This window comes from Ascidia mentula, chromosome 2, assembly GCF_947561715.1.
Source record: "Ascidia mentula chromosome 2, kaAscMent1.1, whole genome shotgun sequence".
NCBI classification, from domain to species: Eukaryota; Metazoa; Chordata; class Ascidiacea; order Phlebobranchia; family Ascidiidae; genus Ascidia; species Ascidia mentula.
The window spans coordinates 2621263-2645432 of NC_138567.1; the positions used below are offsets into that span (position 1 = coordinate 2621263).

Genomic DNA, 24170 nt, shown 5'->3' on the forward strand with positions numbered 1-24170 from the left:
AAGTATTTTGAAAATTGTATTTTACAAAGAATGTTGCATGCTTTAGCGGTGTGATATATATGACCTACCTCAATCATTAATTCTTCATTGGTCCGATAACATGTTGGAAAGTTGATTTCAACATTTTTTTTGAAGCGAATCCCATGTGGTTTGCATAGAAGTAAAGGAACAAGTTGCATATTGTCATTCTGTTCCTGCAACAGCCAAAACTTAATTTTTGATAACAAAAAATACAATTAAACTTTCTACTTTTGGGTCTTTCATCCCATAAAATGATTCAACCACAATCTCCTCATTCTGGTCTAAGGCATTATCTGGTATAGAAATCATACATCCTCCAACTTTAATTGCTCCTCCTTGTTTTCCAATGACTTTTGATGCTTTGTGATGGTGTATGTAGTCCTTAATGCAAACAAATCATTTTTCGTCGCAACATTTTGCAATAGATAAAATGTGGCATTTACCGACACATCAGCACTTATGTGGAATTTGCCTGCAGGTAACAGTTGTTTGGGATTTTTTGCTGAAGGTTGAAAAGAAACTGAAAAAATATTAATGACAAAATTAAAGACCTGTTGATAGCATATCAACAGTTACAAAACATATAGCATAATTTTGGCTGCAACTCTTCGAGTAAAAGGCCCGTTGATCGACACTTCATCTATTACTTAATTCAGTATGGCGCGTATAAATAACTTTAATGTAACGATAGGACCCTCACTATTACATCACATTTCATACTGCGTGTAAACCACGTTGTGAACAGCTATTCATTACTGAAAAAATAATACTGCTTTGCTAATCTGTTTTTCATCGTCTTCCACGTTCACGTCGGCTGTGCTGTGAATGCAGACAAGTCTTTCGTTGAGTCAAGGTTTAAACGGCCTATTTACACTTGGACTTAGGTCAATATTACCTCACGTAACAACCCGTGTATTACGTGCACACTAAATCTACACAATGCGCATAGAAGGGTTTAGGTACAAACAATAAACCTCTTTTAGCAAATATTTATTTCTGCGCACTTAAGATATGAACTGTACAAGTAACTATCCAGGCTAAAGTGGCTTAAATAGTGCCAGGCGATAATTGGCGGCAAAGTAAAAATACAACTTATAAATGAATATTTTACATGAGAACTTTACTGAAAGATTTAATTTTTGTTATGCGGAAATTCTATAATCGAAAGCCACCTCTTGTCGATCCTATACCAAAATTCAATTCTACTGCTTGTACGTTCCAAGCATTTCTGCTTCTCTCCTCGCCCCTTGCTTTAAAAGCTAAGTGTGTCTTATTTTTTTCTCTTTCCATTTCCAGTTCCATTTTTCTTTTCTGGCAATCCTTGTGAGCCTCCAAAGCTAGTTTTCTTCCTTCATATTCCTTTTCCGTTTGTAAAACCAATCTTTTCTCATCTGCTTTATGCATTCTTATATCTTCTTCCAGTCGCATTTTCTGCAGTTGGGCTTCTTGTTTGACAATGGCGTAATACATTGCAACAGCAAACACAGCTGCAATAATCGTTGCCATGTACATGAAGAAAGGAAACCCAAGCCAATCAAAACCTAACAAGATACCCACGTTACCCGACATTTTTTGTTACCTCAAAATACAAAAATAAAATTGTGGACGTCAGTTATTTTGAGACACAGGAATATTGTGGTATTCACACATGAGATATATTTTATCTCTGCTAACATAGCAACAAGTACAACAATGGCCACACCAGTTTCGTTGATTAGAGAAAACTGGACGTTACATCGATAGAGTGACATCGACAATAATATCCTCAGTATCCGACATTATTCAGCGGTCTTATCCTAAAACGTTGAAACGATATTTTAATAGTTATCACCACCACCACAGTTATCTCTGGCTAACGATCGCATTGCAAATATACACAAAGCTAAAAGAACATTGTGCGACGCGAAACTAAGTTTTTGTTTTTCGGAAACCAAATAGATTAGGATTATATTTAATGCGTGTCTATAACGTGTACATGTTGACATTGGCTGGTTAATGTTAATACTACACAATCCTTCAACAATCACGCGACACTTTGCACCACAGAAACTAATAAATTTCATTACTTATTACCGGTAACTTTGCTGTGCAGATACCACATTCCTTCACAGCCAGATGATTCTATGTTGTGTGGTTTGTAGTGCTGGAGATGCTTATTTCGTATTACGGTAAGTTAAACCACAGAATGTTTTTGAGGACAGAACGTTTTTTGAAACATATATAGCCGACTTTTTGCTGAAGGTCATATATTGCTTGATCTGAAGAATGGATCTGGAAGAAAATGTAAGCTTGAAAAAATACCTTTTGTCGTTGAAAGTTTTTACGTGACATCCCTTAACACTTGGGATAATTGAGTTTTTAGTGTTTTTTTTTCAGTTTGTTGAGATCTCATCTCGTGACATCTTATGCGATCCAACAAAATATGAGGCAGGATCTAGTGGATCACGTGATGTTGTGATCGGTTTTCACAAGACAACAAACCAATGTTGTTGCTATTAAAATCATCAACGTTGCTGATGGTCGTCACGACAAAACTTTCATGAAAAGAATGTGAGCAAATATTTTAAATTAGGTTGTAGTTGTGAGAATAAATAGACTGGCTCATGCTGTTAGACTGGCAAAAACGTTTCGCTACACCAACCGCGCCATGTTCACTGACTTCCAGTTCATCTGCGCCTTTGATTTCAATATTGTGGAAATTTTCCACTTGATAATGATTGTTGTGTTCATCAAGTAAGGAATTGATTTCTTTCAATATTTCACCCGAAGCACAACCGCTTGTAATGCGTTTGGCAATGCTTTCCTGATCAGCAACAACTGTTAACATGATACTCCCATGTGTAACATCAACCACTTGTCCGCCTCTGCTTTCAAAGGGTTTTAGTATGGCTCGTACATAGTCCTCACTGTTAATTCTTGTCCATGGTAGGTGTGTATCAGCTATCAGTCCTGACTCCACTGTGGATGTTAACACAACTTCTGCAGCTGGTCCAGTGAGCCGAATATGCAGAAACTTCAAATCAACATTCAAAACATTTTCAGCCATTTTTCAGTGGTGCTTGCTTTACTCTAAACCTGCAGTGTGCAACTCAACCTGAACAACAAAAAATACAACACTAGTAATTGTTAGCTACCACATTTAAACAAAAATATGACAACAATATTTTACAATCTTTTTTGCATATACTCTGAATTAACCACATCAGATTTAAATACATCTATTTTTAAATAGGACATGATATGCCTTATACAGTATAATGTACTTCGTACAACTCACCACAAGCAAGTATGGCACACGCAAGCATGTTTAAGTCTTTCCAGCAACTGCCTTTGTGTCAACGGATTTCCAGTCATTGCGCTGTGGACCAAGCAAACATACCTGAAACGTTAGGTTTGTACCTGTTTACTCAGCAGGGTCAACCTTTTTTCTCGCTCTTTATCTCTCGGTATTGGAAACGGCAAAGGTTTACTGCTTTACGACGGGAGATCGTTTTTGTCTGGCCAGATCTACGAAACATTCTGGTGCCAGACGAATCGTTGTTTGTTCAAGTGAAAGAACTTTCTCTTGTAACAGTAACCCATGGCAACCCCCGGGATAATGTTACGTCATAACGTTTGCAGAGTTGAGGAGATTCCCAAACGCACAGAAGAATTTTGTTTACCACCAGTTTCGTATAAAGATAACCTCGAAAGGTGTTCCCAATGAATTTATAACCGTTTATCTTTCGTTGACGTGAATCCTGTTCACGACTTATATTGCTGTGTTTCCCAACCGGTGGTACGCGACGACATTGCAGGTGGTACTCTACACTGTTAAAATTATGCGTAAAAGTTACTGTGTGCGGCCGCGTATATTTTTCCTGTAAAATCGTTTTACGTGCATGCTTCCGTAAAAACGGCGAGGTTTTCTCGCCCGCCAATCAGAAGCCCTGTTTACATGGACGTCTAAAGCGGGTTCGCGGCACGCTTCTTACCCGCTTCCCGCCATTATCAGAAAAAGCGTTACGCATCACAGCCCAAGCTAGTTCGGAAGCGGTTTCGGCGAACTAGCTTAATAGGGGTGGGTTCGGAAGCTAGTTCGCCCAACTAGCTTCTTTTCGCGAACCAGCTGTTCGAAAAATTTGGCGGCAAAATCAACTTAGGTTAGGTTTGCTTGTTGATGTTTTTCGAAGATATTCGTTTTGAGGTTTTAATTTGTGTGCTTGGTATTAATATTTATTTCATAAAAAATGACAAAAATATTGCGAAAAAGTCCAGTAATTTGGACCAACGAAGCAATACAACAGTTATTAAAAAGTGTTGAAGAAAGAAAAGTCCTGACTCCCACACTTCTTCACACAAACACCCAAAGCATTCTTTACTCAATCTGAAATGGGTCAACCACTGGGAATCATTAAAACCGGGAACTATAACATTCCACCATTGTCCTGACCTAAAATAAACGAAAATAACATTTAACTTAACCAAGATACAAAACTATGAATGTAAAGCGAAGCACAGTATTCCAGTAAGCATAAAGTTTGGCCCATAAATACCACCAATATCTCACCTCTGCAATCGCCACGGCCGTTCAAGTCTTCGATTGTGAGAAAGCAACGCATTGACATGTAACAACAGCAAAGCCTTTCTTCGTTTGCACCGTTTTTGGAAATTATGAAGTAAAAGTAGAGCCCTAACTTCCAATAAACTATCAGTTGCCGCCATATCCATTTTGCGAGAACCGAATTTCGCGCGCTCATGTAAATTGAGCCCCGAAGCTCGCTCGTTATGGTATGTTAGTTCTTCACGGCTCGATGCCGCAAGCTCGTTCGCAAACCATTTCATGTAAACAGGGCTAGAGTCGCCCAAATTATTTTTTCTCTTTTTTTCGCGAAGAGGTTACTGTAAACAGTTGTCTGCGAGGTAAGGGCGTCTGCTTGGTAAAAATGTGTGTAAATTGTCTGGTTTGCTTAATTTTAGAAAATAATTGCGTAAAAGTATATAACGAAATCATGTTAAAAGCTTGCACTTGTCATCAAACGCTGTGAAAGATACCAGTAGAGGTAAGTATTATATAACTGATTTGTTTTTTAATTGATAATTAATTTGTTGAAATAATGGATTTGTTTTATAGGCCTATAAGTAGGCTTTTGTGTGTGTTTAATGTGCTAAACCTTTAGGTACGATGGCTAGTCAATATAATTTTGTATGCTCTTTGGAGTCCTGTAAAATGTCATTTGTGTCCATTGGGCCCCTACTTAAACATATCAAGCAGCACCTACGATTGGGGTTTGAAGTAGCCTGTCCGGTTTCTACCTGCAACAAAAGATACAGAGTTGCATCATCCTTTTCGTCCCACCTGTCACGATGTCACACCCGTTACGATACTAACACCAAAGCCATTGCACAAGTCGTTGTGGAAAATGAATCTGCCTTCTCTGAAGTAGGTCTACCAGGTTTGAATGTAGTTGAATGTTCTCAACGCGTTCATAACAAAGCAGATATAACCAGATCATGCGTATGGTTTTATTTTATGCTTCAAAACAAGTATTTAGTTCCAGCAAGCACAGTAAAGGAAATTATATCGCATATTCACAAACTGTTTAGTGAACATTCCGCAAACATGCAATATACTCTAAAAACTGTTTTGGCCAACTATGACATGTCCGAAGATACAGTATCAAAAGTTTTGCATGATGTTAATGAACAGGATCATTTTCAATCATTGCATGAAAGTGGGCCACTAAAATCTGCTCATTTAAGGGAGCAATACTTGCAAAGCCACTTTAAATATGTTGCTCCGGTTGAAATAAAACTGCTTTTAGAGTGTAATGTTGAAGAAACCTTTCAGTATGTCCCAATCTTACAAACCTTGCAAGCTTTGTTTACTGAAGAAACTGTACAATATCAGTTTCTCCATCCGAAATCTATTTCATCAAACTTTACTGATTTTTCTGACGGGCTTTTATGGAAGCAAAACTCTCTTTTTACCAGTAACAACAAGACTCTCAAGATTGTCTTATACCAAGATGCCTTCGAAATAGCAAACCCCTTGGGCTCGGCTAGAGGAAAGCATAAACTTCTAGGAGTCTACTTTACACTTGCTAACTTTTATCCATATAATCGGTCTAAAATTGACAACTTCCAATTAGTCCTGTTGTGCAAAGATCAACATGTCAATGCAAATACTATGGACACAGTGTTTAGGCCCTTACTAAATGACTTGAAGACTTTAGAGAATGAAGGAATAAATTTGGGATTTGAAGAAAAAGTATATGGAAGCATTCTATGTATAGCTGGTGACAATCTAGGCAGCCACCAGATTGGTGGATTTACATCCAACTTTAGTACAGCATCACATATTTGTCGATACTGTACCATCACCCAAGCTGAAATCCAAAATGATTGGACTTTTGAAAGTCCAATGAGGACAATTGAGTCATACAACTTATGTCTGAAGAAAAAATGCAGTGATATGTCTAGTCACATTGAAGGGATTAAGCAGAACAGTGTTTTCCATGAACTACAGCATTTTCATGTCTGTTCCCCAGGTTTACCACCCTGTTTGGCCCATGATATGTTTGAAGGTGTGATACAATATGATATGATGTTGTTTGTAAATTATTTTGGAAAAAAGAAGTGGTTCAGTCATGATTATATTAACTTTAAATTAAAAAATTTTAAGTACATTCACCAAGATCTGCTAAGCAAACCAGCCAGAATTGTTATTGGTGGAAAAAGGCTTGTTGGCAATGCAAGTCAAAACTGGTGTTTTCTTCGACTGTTCCCTTTATTTGTTTTGTCTAATGTAAAAAGTGTGGAAGACCCAGTATGGAAACTTCTATTAACTTTGCGCTCAATAACTGAAATTGTCACATCTTCATCAATTGACAAAGCCACTGTTTCTCATTTAAAGTTTTTAATTTTTGAATATTTGCACAATAGGGTCTTAAATTTTCCTAGAGTGCCCTTGCGTCCTAAGCATCATTTTATAAGGCATTATCCATGGGCTATATTACAGTTTGGTCCCATAACCCACACATCTACTCTTCGCTTCGAAAGCAAACATTCTTACTTCAAGCGGGCCATTCCTAACAAAAAAAATTTTATTAATGTTTGTTCAACTCTAGCCCACAGTCATCAACTGCTTCAAGCCTGCTTGCTTGAAAAGACATTTTTTGGCCCTGATATTGTTGCTGTTTCACCAACAACTCATTTTTCTAGTGTAATAATGGGCGTAATCCAAAGTGTTGGTTTTGATGTATTTAAATGTGATATGTTAACTTCTGCCAAGTTTCAAGGTATCATTTATGCTGTAGGCATGCTTGTTGTTTTGTCCAAATTTGGGTATGACTTACAAGTTGGTGATATTCAGGCAATATGTATTGTAGAATCCAAACTGTATTTTGTTGTGTACCCCAAATTTCTTAATTTTTTTCCACAATATGGTGTGTATGAAGTCCAACATCAAGATGGTTCCTTTAAATGTATTTGCATTGATGATCTGTTGCACAAATGTCCAGTATATGTATATGGAGTGGGACTAAAACAAATGGTTGTTTTAAAGCAATGCATTTGTGTTTAGGTCAGTTATATGCATAAAAATGGAAGATCTTGTAACTAAACTTTTACCTGAACTGATTGATAACCCAGCAAAACTTGATGAGTGTGTTTCACACTTACACACACTTGGTGTCCGTGAACTTGGTGACTTCAGACACCTTGAATTAGAGGACCTGCTGATACAATTCACCCTAGTGCAGGCAAGAAAGCTGCTTAAAGCACCTAATATAGAACCAGGTATTTTGTGTAAATTTTTGCATAGCGTTATACCAGTCATATGTATTTAACATTGTACACAATTGTTTTTTCAAAGTTTCATCAAGTTCTGGATTTTCTACGGAACCGCTAGACTCCAGCTTTAGCAGTGTCGAAGCAAATACATCATTGCAATGGATTTATGAGTTTACAATCCCTTGGCAACGGTGTTCCCCAGCAACCATTCAATGTTTGGAAAGTGGCAAAGTACCCAACCTCATGCAAAGAAAAGAGTTAATTCACAAGACAATAGACGAAGTATTGAAAGTAAGTACTGTTCATCTAGACCTGTAAAGTTTAGTGGTGACTGTTACAGTGTTGTTGCTCATTTTTCATTTCAGCTAACACTAAAACCAGGAAGAAAGAATTTGGATAAAATTGCATATAGAATTGTATCGAGGTATCCCAAATCCTTCCGTGATGTGGTAGATAGTGTACCAATAGGAAATGGCCATAATTCAGTTTCCAACCAGTTATTTTATCGCTGGGAAAATGTGATGAGAAAAAAGAGAAAATTGTGTGAATTTGATGACCAGATTTCCACAGAACCCTCTACAAGCAGTAGTGGGTATGAAAATGATACCACTTTTCAAAAATGGCTCCAAGAGGAATTTACCAAAAAAGAAAGAAATATGAAAGAAGTGATGGAACAAATGAAGAGTACCTTTTCGAAACAACGAAAAGACATCAACACCAATGCCAGAGTAAGCGAAATTTTTAAAAATGGCCATTCTTGGCAACCTCACAATGTCTCATGCAACACTATGGTCAACTTATGGCTTTAAGTTATGACCCAAAGGAAATTCCTGTGAGAATGACCAATCGCAGCTATCACACATACAAGTAATAATTTGTTTTTATTAAAAATACATGCTTGTTAGGTAAACCGCATGTTTTGTAGAGCTTTGAAAGCAATGGCAAAACCATCTGTTGCTGCTTGCATTAAAGAGATTAGGCTTGAATGCAAAACAATAGGAAATAAAACTCCAAAGTCCACTTCAATTTTGGAACTTCTGGGAAGTTATTTCAAAGAAGATACCTCAACTGTTTTAAAATGCATCCAAGTAAGTGATTAGTATGCATTTTTAGGCCTCCGAATGCTTATGGACCTAAATGTTCTTGACAGGATAACTTGCTACTGCAAGAAACGATTGAGAATGGTGATCCCAATCCGTTTATAATTGCAACAGGTATTACATTTTTTGGTTGAATTTTAGTGGTTTGGGTATAATAATGTGTTTTCCTTTTCAATTCTAGGTAGTACACCAGCATCATCCAGCTGTTATTCACTGATTATAGAGAGGAGTTTGGTTTTTCAATGCAGTGACTTTTTTACTGCATTCTCCGGTCTTTTTTGTTCATTCTATGTATTTAACATACAATACCCAGAAAAGGCAGCAGCAACAATGGAATTTATTCAACGGTTTGTAAGCTCTTGCTACTCTAAATTGTTAAATATTACATAATGTTGTATTGGTTGTTTTTTATGGCCAGACCAAGTCTTACTATAGTCAATAGCTATATGTGACTTCGGGAAGAAAACTTTGACATGCTAAATAAAGCTAAGACCAATTTCTTTTATTTAAAAACACTAGATCCCTTTTATGGGAGTAATCTTTTTTGTATTGCCAACAGTTATTTATGACTAAGATGCAAAATATGTTTAGGTGTGGACAAGTTTTTGGAAATGTTGCACTACATGAAAGTAAATTTTGGTTTTGTGCAGATACTTTGCTGAAATAAATCAGGCTGGTTCCAAAAGCAATAAGCGACGATGTGCAGGAGGAACACATCCAAAAGTGTTGGCCTTGGGCAGGCTAATACATTCTTTGCAGCATTCATGTACCACTTAATGGTTTGCAAAGTCATTCAATAAACAAATTTTTGGCAATTTTTTTGTGCACAGTTTGCGGTTATTTTTGGGGTAAAAATTACCAGGACAATTGAGGTAAAAACTGCTGCCAGTGGTTTAGCAAGTAAATTTTACAGTGAAAAAACCAGTAAAATGTACTGGAAAATACGCGTATTTCTTACAATGAAAAGCACGTAATTTTTCCTTTTTACGTCAAAATGAACGTAAGTTTTTACGGTGAAAGTCGCAGTAGATTTTACGTGTTGAACATGTAAAAACTGCTGCCAGTGGTTTTCACAGTAAAATTTTTTAACAGTGTAGCACCTTTCCGTATCGCCAACCGAATATTCAAGATTATTGTGTGTTTGAGGGAAGAATTTAATCAACATTTATTTGACCTGTGAACCTCATTACCTGTATACAATGGCTGGGATTGCCAAGACAAGGCATCTCAGTAGGGCGATCCTGAACTGTCGTGCTGACTACAGTAGACACAATTTTTAGTTTCTTCTGGTAAAGGGAAATTGTTCATTTGATCGATGGTTTGAAAGATCTAAAAAATTGACTAAATACCATACCTGGTTTCGTCAATAGCAAGATACAATTTTTAATGCAAAAAGTAACTGCGACACCTCGTGGTGTTGCTGGTCGATGACCTGTGTGAGGTCGTTTGGAAAGCGAAAGCACGGAACACCAGAATCGTCACAAGCCCAAGCCATTGCTTTCATCGTTAAATTCCAGTCACCAATTTGTTCTGCCCGAGCCAGTCGACCCTTTGTTCAGCTTTGGACAAACATCGTAAAAAGAACTTGGGTTTTCGCGATAACAGAAGGGCGCACGTAGGCGCGAGGTCAAACATAAGCAACCAGTGTTCGATATCACCCGCGGTGCCGACCATTGATCAACCTATTTGTTGTTTGTTAAAAACAGTATAATGTTACAAATAAGCTGTCCTTCCGGCAATCACTAAAGCGATGTTTTGTTTTTATTTTTTATAACAAACCATGTTACAAGCTTAATCCAAGTCTTCTTTCCGGTCCAAAAATTTCCTCTAGATTAAAATATCTTACATCACCCAAGCGATAGCCGTAGTGCGAACCACTGAAAAATCTATACATGTAGAGCTTTCAAGGTTGTGTATTGTTTAATGATAATACCATGTGCCGAGCTTAAGAGGGTGGCAATTAACTTCATGAAACTGCGATCAAACAATAGATGTGCACTGGAACTTTCATAATAAGGACCTTCGCACGAAGGTATAACATATCTTGTACCATAGTATCCTGCAGTATACAATTAAGAGGGTCGTAGTTCACATTCTTTGAACTGTTATGAAAAAATATATGTATATATATTTCTTGATTCACAATTAAAACGCTTTAGCTGTTGGTGAGCTTTGCACGAAGGAATAAATTAAGGTATTCTTGGACCGTGGTATCTCGCAGTATACGATGGGAACAGCATCCATTGCCGTATAAACGTTTAATAAATTAAAAAAATAATACTGAGAATGAAGAGACTGGCCCTTGCTAATACGAAAAACGTTTCGGCAAGCACTTATGCAATCATCAAAAATCAGTACTTTTTCTTGATATTGGAATGTCATGAGGAACGAACGGGTTAGTGAAGCAACAGTAGTGTGTGTGGTGTGATTTGGCATCGCCTGATATTAAGAGTGCTTGTGTATGTGTGGGCGCAGCAAACACACGTCCAATGCTCGGTTTTTCCACGTAAGCAGTTGCCTCCAGAATAAACCCGATGATGCAACTGTTACGTCAATACTTCCGCTCTAAACGTGGGGTATTTGTTTCTCGTTGGTACGGATACACACGAACATATTTATACCGGATGATTTTTCTTTATATGAGAGATCAACTGCTCAGACTCTTACATTGTCTTGTTATCGTATGAGTCAGGAAATAAATTGGCTTTTGCTGGGAAATTGCTCCGTTAGTTGATTGATTGGTGTTGCATTGTCCAAAATGTGGTCAGAGAGACAAAAAGTTTAAGCCTTGGATTTAAAGCACGCAATTGATCGAAACTTTAAGAGACAAACAACTTATGCACGTTTTTAATGTATGAAGCAACTATACGATACCTCGATAAGCTGTGTTCGTTACGCGATAGAACACAGAATCGCCAGATTCCACAAAGCACAAGTCATTGCTCTCATCATTCAATCCCAGTCGTTAATTTGTTCAGCACAAACAAGGCGATTATTCTTGTTCAGCTTCAGCAAACATTGTAAAATGAACTTTGTGCAGGCGCACAAGTATTTTGTGATAACAGAGCTCGTAGGTGGTTTTTAACGGAGGTCAAACATACGTCAAAAGTGTGCGACCAATGATCAATTACCTATTTGTTATTTGTTAAAAGCGGTATAATGCACCTATCGTGTCGACAAATGATAAACCTTTGTTAAAAAAACGTTGAAATGTTTTGAGCAAGCTGACTATGTGTTAAAATCAATACATTGATGACAAATTCCGCAACAAACGATATCACTCAGTGTCCAAACCTCCTTTCAAAGAAAAATTCGCCACATAACCCTAAGATGAAAGCTAAAAGATAATGTAAATAAATGACCCTATGCTATCAGTTACTGGGTTGTCCTTGGTGGAAGTGTGATTAGGAGTGGTTGTTTGCAATTGCACGGTAGGTTGCACCACTCGATCACATTTTTTCATTCGATGAATGGATTGAATAAATGCAGCTCTTTAACGCCCACTGGCGACTTAATTAAATAGAATTAGGTTAGCACCACCGCGTTTCACCACTTGATATGCTACAAATAACAACGAGATTACTGTTTTTTTACACACAGGGATTCGTATCCGGGTTACCTATTCTAGCCAGGAATCCCTATCAGTTTTTCATGTTGTTATATAGGGCGTGCGTCTAATTCACAGTTGTGACCAATCTCTCGCCTAAAACGTTATATTTTTTAACTCTCCAGTATTTGAGACCAGGATATCCTGTCCACAAATCCCGATCAGGTTTTCTTCTAGGTATATGGGTCGGACGCTTGACCAATGCAGCCAATCACCCACCCTTAGTTATTGCGGTTAACGTTTTGAATAGACTGATATAGCTCTTTGGCGCCCACTGCCGATAGAATTAGTGGCATGGACACACAACATATCCTTTTTTGGTTGATAATTACGGCCATATCTTCATTTGGAAAACATTAATAGATGCGACTAGTGTTGTCAAATATAAGCTTCGTATTCTGTTATTGATGCTACAGGACGTATTCATAAACGTTAAATAAAATCAGCGGTCTTGCTACAAGAGCAAGTTTCATTGAGGTCTATAGACAGGGTGTACACACTGTTTTGACCTGTAAGGTCCAATCAGTGCATCTGTTGACTGTGGCACTGTGCTACCTTTTACACTAGCAGTCAAAGAGATTTTCACTTTGTGATACTTTTACCCAACTGGGCACAACCGAGGAGCGCCAATTAAAATTTCTATGTAGGGAATGTCCCCATATGAAAACTTTTCTTTAAATCACCTTTTACCATATGGCTTTCTATCATAGGAACGCTATGTTCTGTGCCTTCAAGAACGTTAAAGGGTCTTGGATTTTCTCGGTGCTGTTTAAACGAAAAATTGTCCTGGTAACCTTAATGCTTTGCCCTACAGTATGTCGCTGGGTGCCTGGAGAGTTTCCTTGGGCGCTGAGCATGTGGACAAAAGGTCGAATGGGAGTTGGTGACACCAATCTGGGTTGTTAGTCACAAATTTCAAGGCTAGTTTTATTGTGTTATTACATTGTTCAGAGATGCCATTAGATTAGGGGTGAAAGCTAGTAGTGGTTACATGCTGGACACCTAAGAAAGTCATTGCATTTTTCCACATTTCACCGGTGAATTGAAAACCCCTGTCATTGGTTACAGATTCTGGGACCTTGATAACGAACCCCATTGGTGCATGAACGCGTTTAGGACTGTTTGAGCTGTGCAGTTTGGCAAGGGCACTGCCGCTGGGAAACGCGTGAAACGGTCTATAATGACAAACATGTATGAGCAACCGTTAGAGGGCGGTAAAGGGCCGATTTAATCTGCATGAATTCTTACAAACTTGTCAGATGCGGGTGGGAATTGGGCCAAGGGTGTTTAGTTATGCCTGTAAGTTTTAGTCAATTGACAATGGCCACAGCTTTTTGTCCAGACCTGGATGCCCTTTCTCTTATATGGCCAAACATAAAGGCTGCATATTTGAGTGAAAGTTTTCTTAGGGCCTGGATGGCTAACATGTGTACTGAATCAAAAATCTGTTTTCAATAGCCAAAAGGTAAGTGGTCGAAATGTTCCATGAGCAGAAGTATCTCCCCACCGAGTGAGATTTGAATTAGGGACGTCTTGAGAAGATGGTTGATTTGAATCAGGTTGAAAACTATCAGTAAGATCTCCACCTTATTGAAGGAGTTTCTGTTGTGCTGTTTCAATGTCGTTCCAGATGATTTGGGCTGGGTGTTGGAGTATAGCGTTGATTCGGGCGTCTGCAACGATATTTTCAGCTCCAAGAATGTAGAGGACATCCGTTGTAAATTCTGTGATATACGCAAGCTTGCTTGCCATGGGGATTTCCGGAGTGTGCTAGAAGTGATTGCCGACACTAAGGGGGTCGATGGTCCGTAAAAATTAATACTGGCCGTCCTTCAAGTAAATATCTGAAGTGTTGCTCAATATTTATATGTTTTATTGCCATTTTGTTGCAATAACATGCCAAACAAAGAAAGATAACACAAGATATTATACGCACGTAGTTGCTTTAAGGTCAAATATACATGATCACTGCGATGTAACCCGCAGTGTCAACATATGATTAACAAATAAGTTGAAAATAGATTAAAACGTTTCATGCAAGCTGGCCGCGCTAAAATCAATGCATTGACATCATTTCCAAATTGCAGAATAAACGAAGTTACTTTGAATCTTCTTTCAAGCAGAAAGCCTCTTTAAACAAATAAAGATACTACCCAAATGATAAGGTATTTAATAGGCCCATGCTACCAATTACTATGTTATGATTTGTGGAAGTTTGATATCATACCTAACGTTAGGTATGAAGGTTAGCAATTGTACTATAAAGCGACCAATGGATCAGATTGATGCAGCTCTTTGCCGCCCACTGCCGCCTGAATGTTAAGGATGTATCTTAGCATCGCTGCGGAAAACGCGTTCGTCTTTTTTAACAGATCGGGATTCGAACCCACAATGTTTCCTGCCAGCGTTCCCGATAAGGATTTCTTCATGGTTTGAGGGTCGGGTGCCGACCAAAACGTATTTAAGTTACAGTTTTCAGTGCACTTTCAAATACTGAATGGAATAAGCATAGAAGAGATCAAGGTGTTTTCAATTGAATATTACGGTATACCTCGTTTGTTGCGTGAAGAAGCTACAAGAGTGTAAGTATGCAACTTACAAAGTACACGATTTACACGAAGTGAGATATGACTTTACGTTTGCCTAGCAACCAACTATTTTGTAACCAAGTGTCAGACGGGGCGTGTAGATACCAAAGATTGATATCTGGGTTCACATCAGTTTATACGAGGTTTTACGCAAGTTCTATTCTATTATCACTGCACAATGCGTTGTAAACAGGCGTAGCCCATTTGTATGTCGTAACGTTATTATAACTATTAGAGATATAAGCAAATACATAGGATCCCAATGCTTGACATGAGAAGCCAACATACGCTTCTTTGCAACCGGTGCGCACCGAAGGCTGGTGAAAATTTTTAATGCACAATCCAACAGCTAAATGTCTAAAACATTAAATCTGTACATTTTGCAAAAATCAGACTAATGTCAGAATAAACTTGCAGATTGTCTCTAAACTGTCGATCTGCAGGAATCACCGACAAAAGTAATCTGTACAAATAGTTTATTATCAGGCTAAGGGGAATAAATCCCAAGCCGGCAAAGTGCTTGTTAAATCGAGTAAATTAGCAGTTGTTGTCTCAGAATAGTCAGTGAGGGCAAAGCATTGCAATACATACAAAGACGTGGCATAAGCGACACAAATGGTAAAAGCAATGTTAAACAATTACTACAAGGCTTGTCATTATACGCTACCCACACAAATTCATCGTTCATACACAAATAACTTTATATACAGCATATACATCAATGTTACAGATACCAAATGAAGCAAATCTACGCATACATTTACAACGTGAATAAATCCAAATATTTTTCTTTTACGCAAAATACTACAAGGGTTGAACAATCAAGCACAAGAAATCAAAGGCACCGATAAAATCATATCGAGTCAGGTATCCAGTCGCACTGTGAAGTGATGATGGGTTGCGAGAAGTTAGGTGGCCACTCTTCTGTTAGAGCTAGTCCACAAACCACATTCGGATTAAAGTTTACTGACGAAGCATTTTTTGAATTCTTTGGAAATTTTCTTTACTCCAGTTTATCCACTCATTCCTTTCCTCCTCAGTTATGTCTGTTGCCTTTGTGAGAGCTTGGATTGCTTTTTGATTTAAATCCATGCTCTTATTTAGTCGATTTGTTTTCTCGCAAACAACTCCAAGTTTGTTTAACAAAATTCCGAACACGTTGTGCTTTGTTGAGTTTTCACCAAACTGTTTCCTCATCATTTCAAGTCCAAGTTTGATTCTTGTTTCACTCGATGAATAATCTCCATGGAACTGTTGACTCACACCAATGTAATATAAACATACAACTTGATACAAACATGAAACTTTCTGTTTCACATTTCCGATATTTTGTATTTTGGGTCTCATCTTTTCCATCAGTGGAATCACGTAATTGCGAACAATTTTTGTGTTTCGAAGCTTTGGGACCGAATCTGATGTATTGAGCAAATCTTTGCATGTGGAATGCAGATTGCGCACACAATTCTTCACACCTTCTGCTGCCAGGGTCCCATCACGTTTGACATAAAGTTCCGATGCAAGATCGTAAAACAGAATAGATTCCAAACATTTTCCCTCTTCTCTGTTTGCATCTCCAGTTGTTTCCAAATCATTTGCAGTTGTCCCAAGACCTTCAACTGACCTTAAAAGTTGGTTTCTTGCCTGATCAGCTTCGGAATATTTATGTATTTTCAACAACTCGACGTATTGTTTCAGGAGTGCAGCCAGGTCAATGTTTTCATCTAAAATACAAATCGATGAAAAATATCTGGCAAGATGGATAGCAACAGTGACTTGTTTGTTTTGTACATAGGTGTATATGTAGGGGTCTTAAAAAGATGGGGAACCACATTTTAAATTCGAAAAAAATATTTGAAAAGAAAACACACATAAAAATTGTACAAACTATTCTAAACGCAGCCAACAGTTAAATTACAAAAACAACGAATTATTAGAATGAGGAAAGTTGGGCACAAAACGCTGCAGCGGAAAATGTGTAAATTGCCAAGTGTGGGAGGCCGATCTCGGGCCGATAAACCGGCAATTTTATCTTTTGAAATCAATATTATAGCTGCTGTGGTTAGGTTTAACGTTATTTAATGACTGCCGTCAAACGTACGAAAACTGAGATTGCAGCATGTTAAAAAGAGAGTGCTTGAGGTAAAATATTTTCCTTGTCTACGTTTACATACCGGTTTGTTGCAATGTACCCTGTAAGTTGTTTGCTTCTTCAGTTGTCTCGTGAGGACGAGTTAGTTGAGAGTTGGTTGCACTCTCTGGAGTGTTTTGAACTTGTTCTGCACAAGAGATATTCATAACTTTTTTGCCTACGCACACTGTCTAAACATTTTTAGTGGTTACTTGTGACATCAAATGACGACTGTTTTTCAGTTGCATGACGATATGCTCTGTTTATTTTTGTCCTTTTATGCAATGTCAATCCTACAAGTATTAAACACGTTACGACAACTTTTCCGCATTTTCTAGATTTGTAGAAATAAACATTGAAGAAACACAGCAGCACAATCAAAAGATTGGTGCAAGGATAGTTTACTGCATAATTGGTGACTTGAATATTAGGAGAAATATTAAACCATGCATCGGAGTTTCAAAACCAGCATAGGCAACCTAGCCTGGATTTTTAGCAGGTTAGGCAGGCCTTCTATGTTATAGGAAGCAAAGCCATGGCCAATCAATCCCAAGGTTGGGGTCTTTAAAATAGGTTTCAAGGTTTTATTCCCAAATACAAGATTATCACAGCGATTACTTGGCGGACCCACAGTGAGTGTATGTATCACTAAAAGCGTTGAAGCATATTTTAAGACTTTTTTATTACATTCCAAATATGTAACATTCAACTTAGCAAATGAGGGGTAATATGAATCACTAAGGTAGTACTTTATATGTAACAAAAGTTTACTGACCTGATATTGTTTGAACATTTCGTAAGTTAATTTCACTCAGTTTAATCCGCTCCTTCCTTATCTCTTCAGTTATGTCTGTTGTCATTCCCAAAGCTTGAATTGATCTTTCATAAAAATCCACGCTTTCATCCGATTGATTTGTTCTCCAGCAAACAAAACCAAGCATGTACAACAAGTGTCCGAACACTTTATGCTTTGCTGAGTTTTCACCAAACTGTTTCCTCATCATTTCAAGCCCAAGTTTTATAGTGGATTCCTGAGATGAAAGATCTCCCAAAAGATGTTGACTCCATTGAATGTGAACCAGACACCAAACTTGACTTAGACATAAAACTTCCTTTTCCACGTTTTCCACGTTTTGTATTTTGAGTCTCATCATTTCCATTAGATTGATCACGTGGTCTCGAACTATTTGTTTGTTTCTGAGTTTTAAAAGTAAATCCGATGATTTCAGTAAATCTACGCATGTCTGTTTCAGACCATCCACGCAGTCTTTCAGACCATCGGCTGCTTTTCTGCCATCTGGACATTTTTCATACAGTTGCGATGATAAATAGTAAAATAAAATGGAATGAAAAAATTGCTTCTTTTTTCTCATTTCTTCTCCGATTGATTTCAAATCGTTAGGTGTTAACCAAAGACCATTAATTGACCTTGATAGTTGGTTTCTTGCTTTATTTGCTGCAGAATATTTTCGTTTGATTAACAAATCTACGTAATTTGCAATCAGTGGCGTCGGGTCGATGTTTTCATCTGAAACAATATTTAATGATTAAACTCGGCGAATGAATTTAAGATTTATAACTTTTCTGTACTTATTTTTAAAATGTAGGTTGTTTTGGCAAGTATCTTACATTTTACAGTCGGATACATTGTTCTTTACCTTAGGTATCAAGCCTCAGAGGGTTGTTGTAGATTAATGTGTTTTGGTCCTCAGGCTACACGCAGTAACAAATGCTAATCACACATACCTAATTCCTGCAGTGTTTGCTGCATGATGTTCTCTGGGTAGTTTGGTTTGTCTCTTGATGTTTGGTTATGAGTGACATCATAAGAGGTTGTTATAGCAGGCTCCGATGTGCTTTGAATTTGTTCTACAAGAGACCATATTGATATAGGGGGAGACTGGGGATACCTCGGACCCTGTGTTTTACGTCACCATTAGGTTTCGAAAGTATTATGTCTGATCAAATATTAACAGGAAATTTATGTTTCAACACGCACTAATGCAACAATGCTGATATTGTGCCGACCTTGATTTTAATTCTTTGTCAAATTAACAAAAAAATTTCCGTTGAAGGCTTAAACTTACTGATCGAGCTATTCTCAGTCATGTCCGTTGTTACCCCGGAACTCCTGGGTAACTTAAGACATTCGAGACCTGTTCAAAAAACGAGCTTTCGATACCTTACCATAAATATGTCGCTTAGAAGTATTCATCAGTAGCTTTACCAAGTAACTACTACCACCGAAAACTGATTAGTGAGTGGTTTTATGGAGTATTAATTGAATATTTTAAATTTGATATCATATTATATAATATGCAAAATATGCACTGACTTAACATTGCTTGAGCTCTTGACAAGTTGCTTTCAGATTTTTCAATAAACTTCTTCCTTTCCTCCTCAGTTAAGTCTGCTGTCATTCTGTAAGCTTGGATTGCTTCTTTATAAAAATCCACACTTTCATTCAGTCGATTTGTTTTCTCACAAGCAATACCAAGGTTGTTTAACAAACGCCCAAACACTTCATGCTTTGCTGATTTTGCACCAAACTGTTGCCTCATCATTTCAAGTCCAAGTTTAATTGTTTTTTCGGTTGACGAAAAATCTCCCAATATATCTTGACACAATCCAATCTTGTGCAAACACCAAACTCGACATAAACATGCAACTTCCTTTTCCAAGTTTTTCACATTCTGTATTTTGAGTCTCATCTTTTCCATTAGTGGGATCACGTGATCACGAACAATAAATTTGTTTCTTACCAATTGTAACAAATCTGATGTTTTCAGCAAATTTTCGCTGGAACATTTCATACCCAGCACGCAATCCCTAACACCCTCCGCTCCTGTTTTTGCATTGGGATATTTTTCATAAAGTTCCGATGATAAATCGTAAAACAAAATCGATTCCAAACAATCCCCCTCTTCTCTCTTTACATCTCCAGCTGTTTTTAAACTTTCTGCAGTTGCCCCACGACCTTCAAGTGACCTTGAAAGTTGGTTTCTTCTTTCATTTGCTTTTAAATATTTTCCCTGATTCAACAAATCAACGTAATTTACTACCAGAGTCATATCAATATAATCTGAAACAAAAAAAAAGCAATTTTGTTTTTTACTAAATATAAGATACGCAATTATAATCTCCTCCAGAAGAACTAAATGTTGACTCAGGTTTCTTCAACTAACCTGTTTGCTGCAATGTTTCCTGTGTGTTGTTTTCCGCATCATTTGGTTCACGACGTAATGGTTGACTGTCAGATACATTATGAGAGGTACTTGCAAGGTCTGTATGGCTTACAATTTGTTCTGCAAAAAAATCCAAGGGCTACATGTTATACAATGAATACGTATAGTTTTTTGGTAAACTGTTTGCAAACAACATAAGTTTCACACAACAGAAAAGGCTTATACAAATGACCGTTAAGTGAGGCTGCATATTATTCGAAAAAATCAACCAATATGTGATGAGCGGTTAAACTAAAATGATTTCCTTTGTATAATTATGTTATACTTACTACGAGATGGTCGTGGTATGTAAAGTTCATCAACTGGCAATTGTGTGTTTTGCACAAGTTGATACAAGCCCCGCAAATCCTTACGAAAAATCTGTATCAATGCAAGAAATTATTTTAGTTTCAGTAAATTCAATAAATATGTTTGGACAAAGCCTATGCAGGGACGCTCACGTTTGCAAAAAAAGAAAACACTCGTGTATCTCGACTCCTATGACTATCAAAACCTTTTCCACAGACTACCTTTGCGACCTTTTGAATAGAATAAAACAAACGATATCGCTTATCTTATTACACAACATGTAACATTAAAATGCGGCGAGGAGAGCTAAGGTTATATACGTTTCCTTCTCCCACTTGTCTTAGTCTCTGTACGGTTATTGAAATTTAAAAAAATAGTAACATGGACAGGATTATTATAATGTCGATTTGATTATTAAACCCAAATCCGATTTTCTATATGTCGGGATGTAATTACAATTTGACACAAAACATAACAACTGTTAGCAAACTCTTATGCACCTTGAAAACTACAGCTTTTGTGGCCACATTTTTTTGTTAATAAAAATGCTGTATATTCCAAACTATGTAGCAATTGCCTTTTTCAAACATAAAGTATAAAACCCTGTAACTAGTGTTAATAATTAAAGTTTATTAAACAAAAGTATATTTGCCTGAAATGATTTTAGTCCTTCTTTAATTGTGGTGGCAACATTTTCCTTGAACTGTCGTTGCATATTTTTCCATTCATATTCACTGACTTCCAGTCCATCTGCGCCTTTGATCTCAATATTGTGGAAATTTCCCACTTGTTGATGATTATTGAGTTCATCAAGTAGAGAATTAATTTCTTTCAATATTTCACCCGAAGCACAACCGCTTGTAATGCGATTGGCAACGCTTTCCTCATCGGCAACAACAGTTACCATGATACTCCCATGTGTAACATCAACAACCTGCCCGCCTCTGCTTTCGAAGGGTTTTAGTATGGCTCGTACATAGTCCTCACTGTTAATTCTTGTCCATGGTAGGTGTGTATCAGCTATAAGTCCTGACTCCACTGTGGATGTTAACAAAACTTCTGCAGCTGGTCCAGTGAGCTGAATATGCAGAAACTTTAAATCAACATTTTCTGTCATTTTTCAGCAGTAGGCTATGTGCTTTATCATACAACTGCAGTGTGAAACTTAATCTGCAGAATAATATATGCAACACCAGAAAGTGTTTGCTACCATATACTAACAAAGATAACGAAAAAATGTTACTAACACAAATTTCCATACATTTTGTAGGTATTAACCACATGTATCAGAATAAAATACACATATTGTTACTCTTTCCATCCTCAAAAAAGCAGCCTTGATCAACAACTAAATTGTTTGACACTTTAATTTCAAATACAAACTCTTAGTTGACGGTATTTAGTTCACCATAGCAAAAATACAGTCACTGGAAGTTTACAGTTGCATATTTGTCGCACCTAAAGCAAACGCATGAAGTTCTTTGCACTATTAATGCAGTGGCAGATTAAAGCAAGCAACAGTTTAAGGGTAAACAAATAATCGTACATAAGAAAAGAAAATCCACAGTCGGTCGATCCGACAGAGCAGGCAACAGTAAAATACTCCTCACAACAATTCATCTTGGTGCTATTTTGATTCTATGAAACGTTCAGGAAACCAAGCGCACCCACACAAAAACGCCATTAGTTTTGAGCAACTGCTTCGGGAATGTGATGTCACTATGCTTCTGTAGAACCTCAACCGCCATAACAAACCCTATAGTTAACCAATAAAATGATCAGCTAACAGGAATGCTGTTGAATATTTTAATTTGCTCTACTTATCCACGTTTTTATCGGCACTTCAACTTGTTTTCGTGTATGATATTAAATTACTACCATTCAACACAAACAGTAGCGGCTCATAGTTAAAATGAGTGGGGGTGCTGATATACTAGAAATACCTAGACTTTGTTTTAAAATATGTTGCCTGTGAAAATAACAGGGAACATTTTCGGAAATCACATTTTCTTGCATTCTGGTGGCGTTTGCAAGTAAGCGACCTAATCAATATTTGGGTAAGAAGCCTAATTAAACAAAAAACATCATTGTTTCAAAAATAATCATTCAAACAATGTCAAACACATAAAATCGGAAAATATTACCTGCGGTGACATTTAGTGTAACAATTTTTTGTGAAATTGCTTGATCGAATCTGCACTAGGCTACTATTGCATACAGTTTCTTAGTGCGCATCATGTTCACAATATCTAACACCACGCCGCTGACAACCTGTGACGCACAGTTCTGTCCATAAATTTCGTAAGTTTTGTGTTTTCAAACTAAGATATGAGTGCTGTAATCTTAACGATTATGTGTTTCTCAAGTATGTAGAGAGCATTAACTATGTCACCTTGGTACAATACAACTATATACTTACCTCAACTCAAAATATATCTTGAAAATCTTTCATAACATCACAGAGACGTCGTTGTAATTCAACGAAACGTCAAATTTGAAACAGACAGCGCCCCCAAGGCAAAATCGCGATTAACTGTCCCGTGACTGTCTCGCGACTGGAAATGTCACGACAGCAGGTAGTTTTTAGCAACAACTGTTACTCTTAACATTTCCATTTTAAAGAGTCATCAACCACTTTTCTAAAGATGAAAGGGTTACATTATTACATCAAAATGCTACCTCTTCTCATTGTTATCAAATAAAGCCTTTTTGTCATTCACTTTTGGTTCTGCTGGGTTTAAAGGCTCTGCTGCGGTGATGCAACTACAGTACAGCTTGATCATGCGGAAACTTTGATTGAAATCACACTTAAAAGTTTCATGCAAGCTGGCCGCGTTGAAATTAATGTATTGACATAATTTCCAAATTGCAGAATAAACGAAGTTACTTTGAATATTCTTTCAAACAGAAAGCCTCTTTAAACAAATAAACATACTACCCAAATGATTAGGTATTTAATAGGCCCACGCTACCAATTACCATGTTATGATCTGTGGAAGTTTGATATCATACCTAATGTTAGGTATGTAGGTTAGCAATTGTACTATAAAGCGACCAATGGATCTGATTGATGCAGCTCTTTAACGCCCACTGCCGCCTGAATGTATTGGATTTAGGTTAGCATCACTGCGTTAAAACGCGTTCGCCTTTTTTAACAGAGCGGGATTCGAACCCACAATATTTCCTGCAAGCAATCTCGACAAGGATTTCTTCATGGTTTAAGAGTCGGGTGCCGACCAAAACGTGTTTAAGTTACGGTTTTCAGTGCACTTTGATATACTGAATGGAATAAGCATAGAAGAGATCAAGGTGTTTTCAATTGAATATTACGGTATACCTTGTTTGTTGCGTGAAGAAGCTACAAGAGTGTAAGTATGCAACTTACAAAGTACACGATTTACAGGAAGTAAGATATGACTT

General features: G+C 37.4%; 1 protein-coding gene and 1 pseudogene across 1 annotated transcript in view; one reads left to right on the forward strand and one right to left on the reverse strand.

Annotated features, from left to right (window-relative positions):
* LOC145889878 (uncharacterized) overlaps positions 1 to 24170 on the reverse strand; it is a 106724-nt gene that overhangs the window by 57792 nt on the left and 24762 nt on the right. The window lies entirely within an intron of this gene.
* LOC145889712 (uncharacterized) lies at positions 7605 to 8871 on the forward strand (annotated as a pseudogene).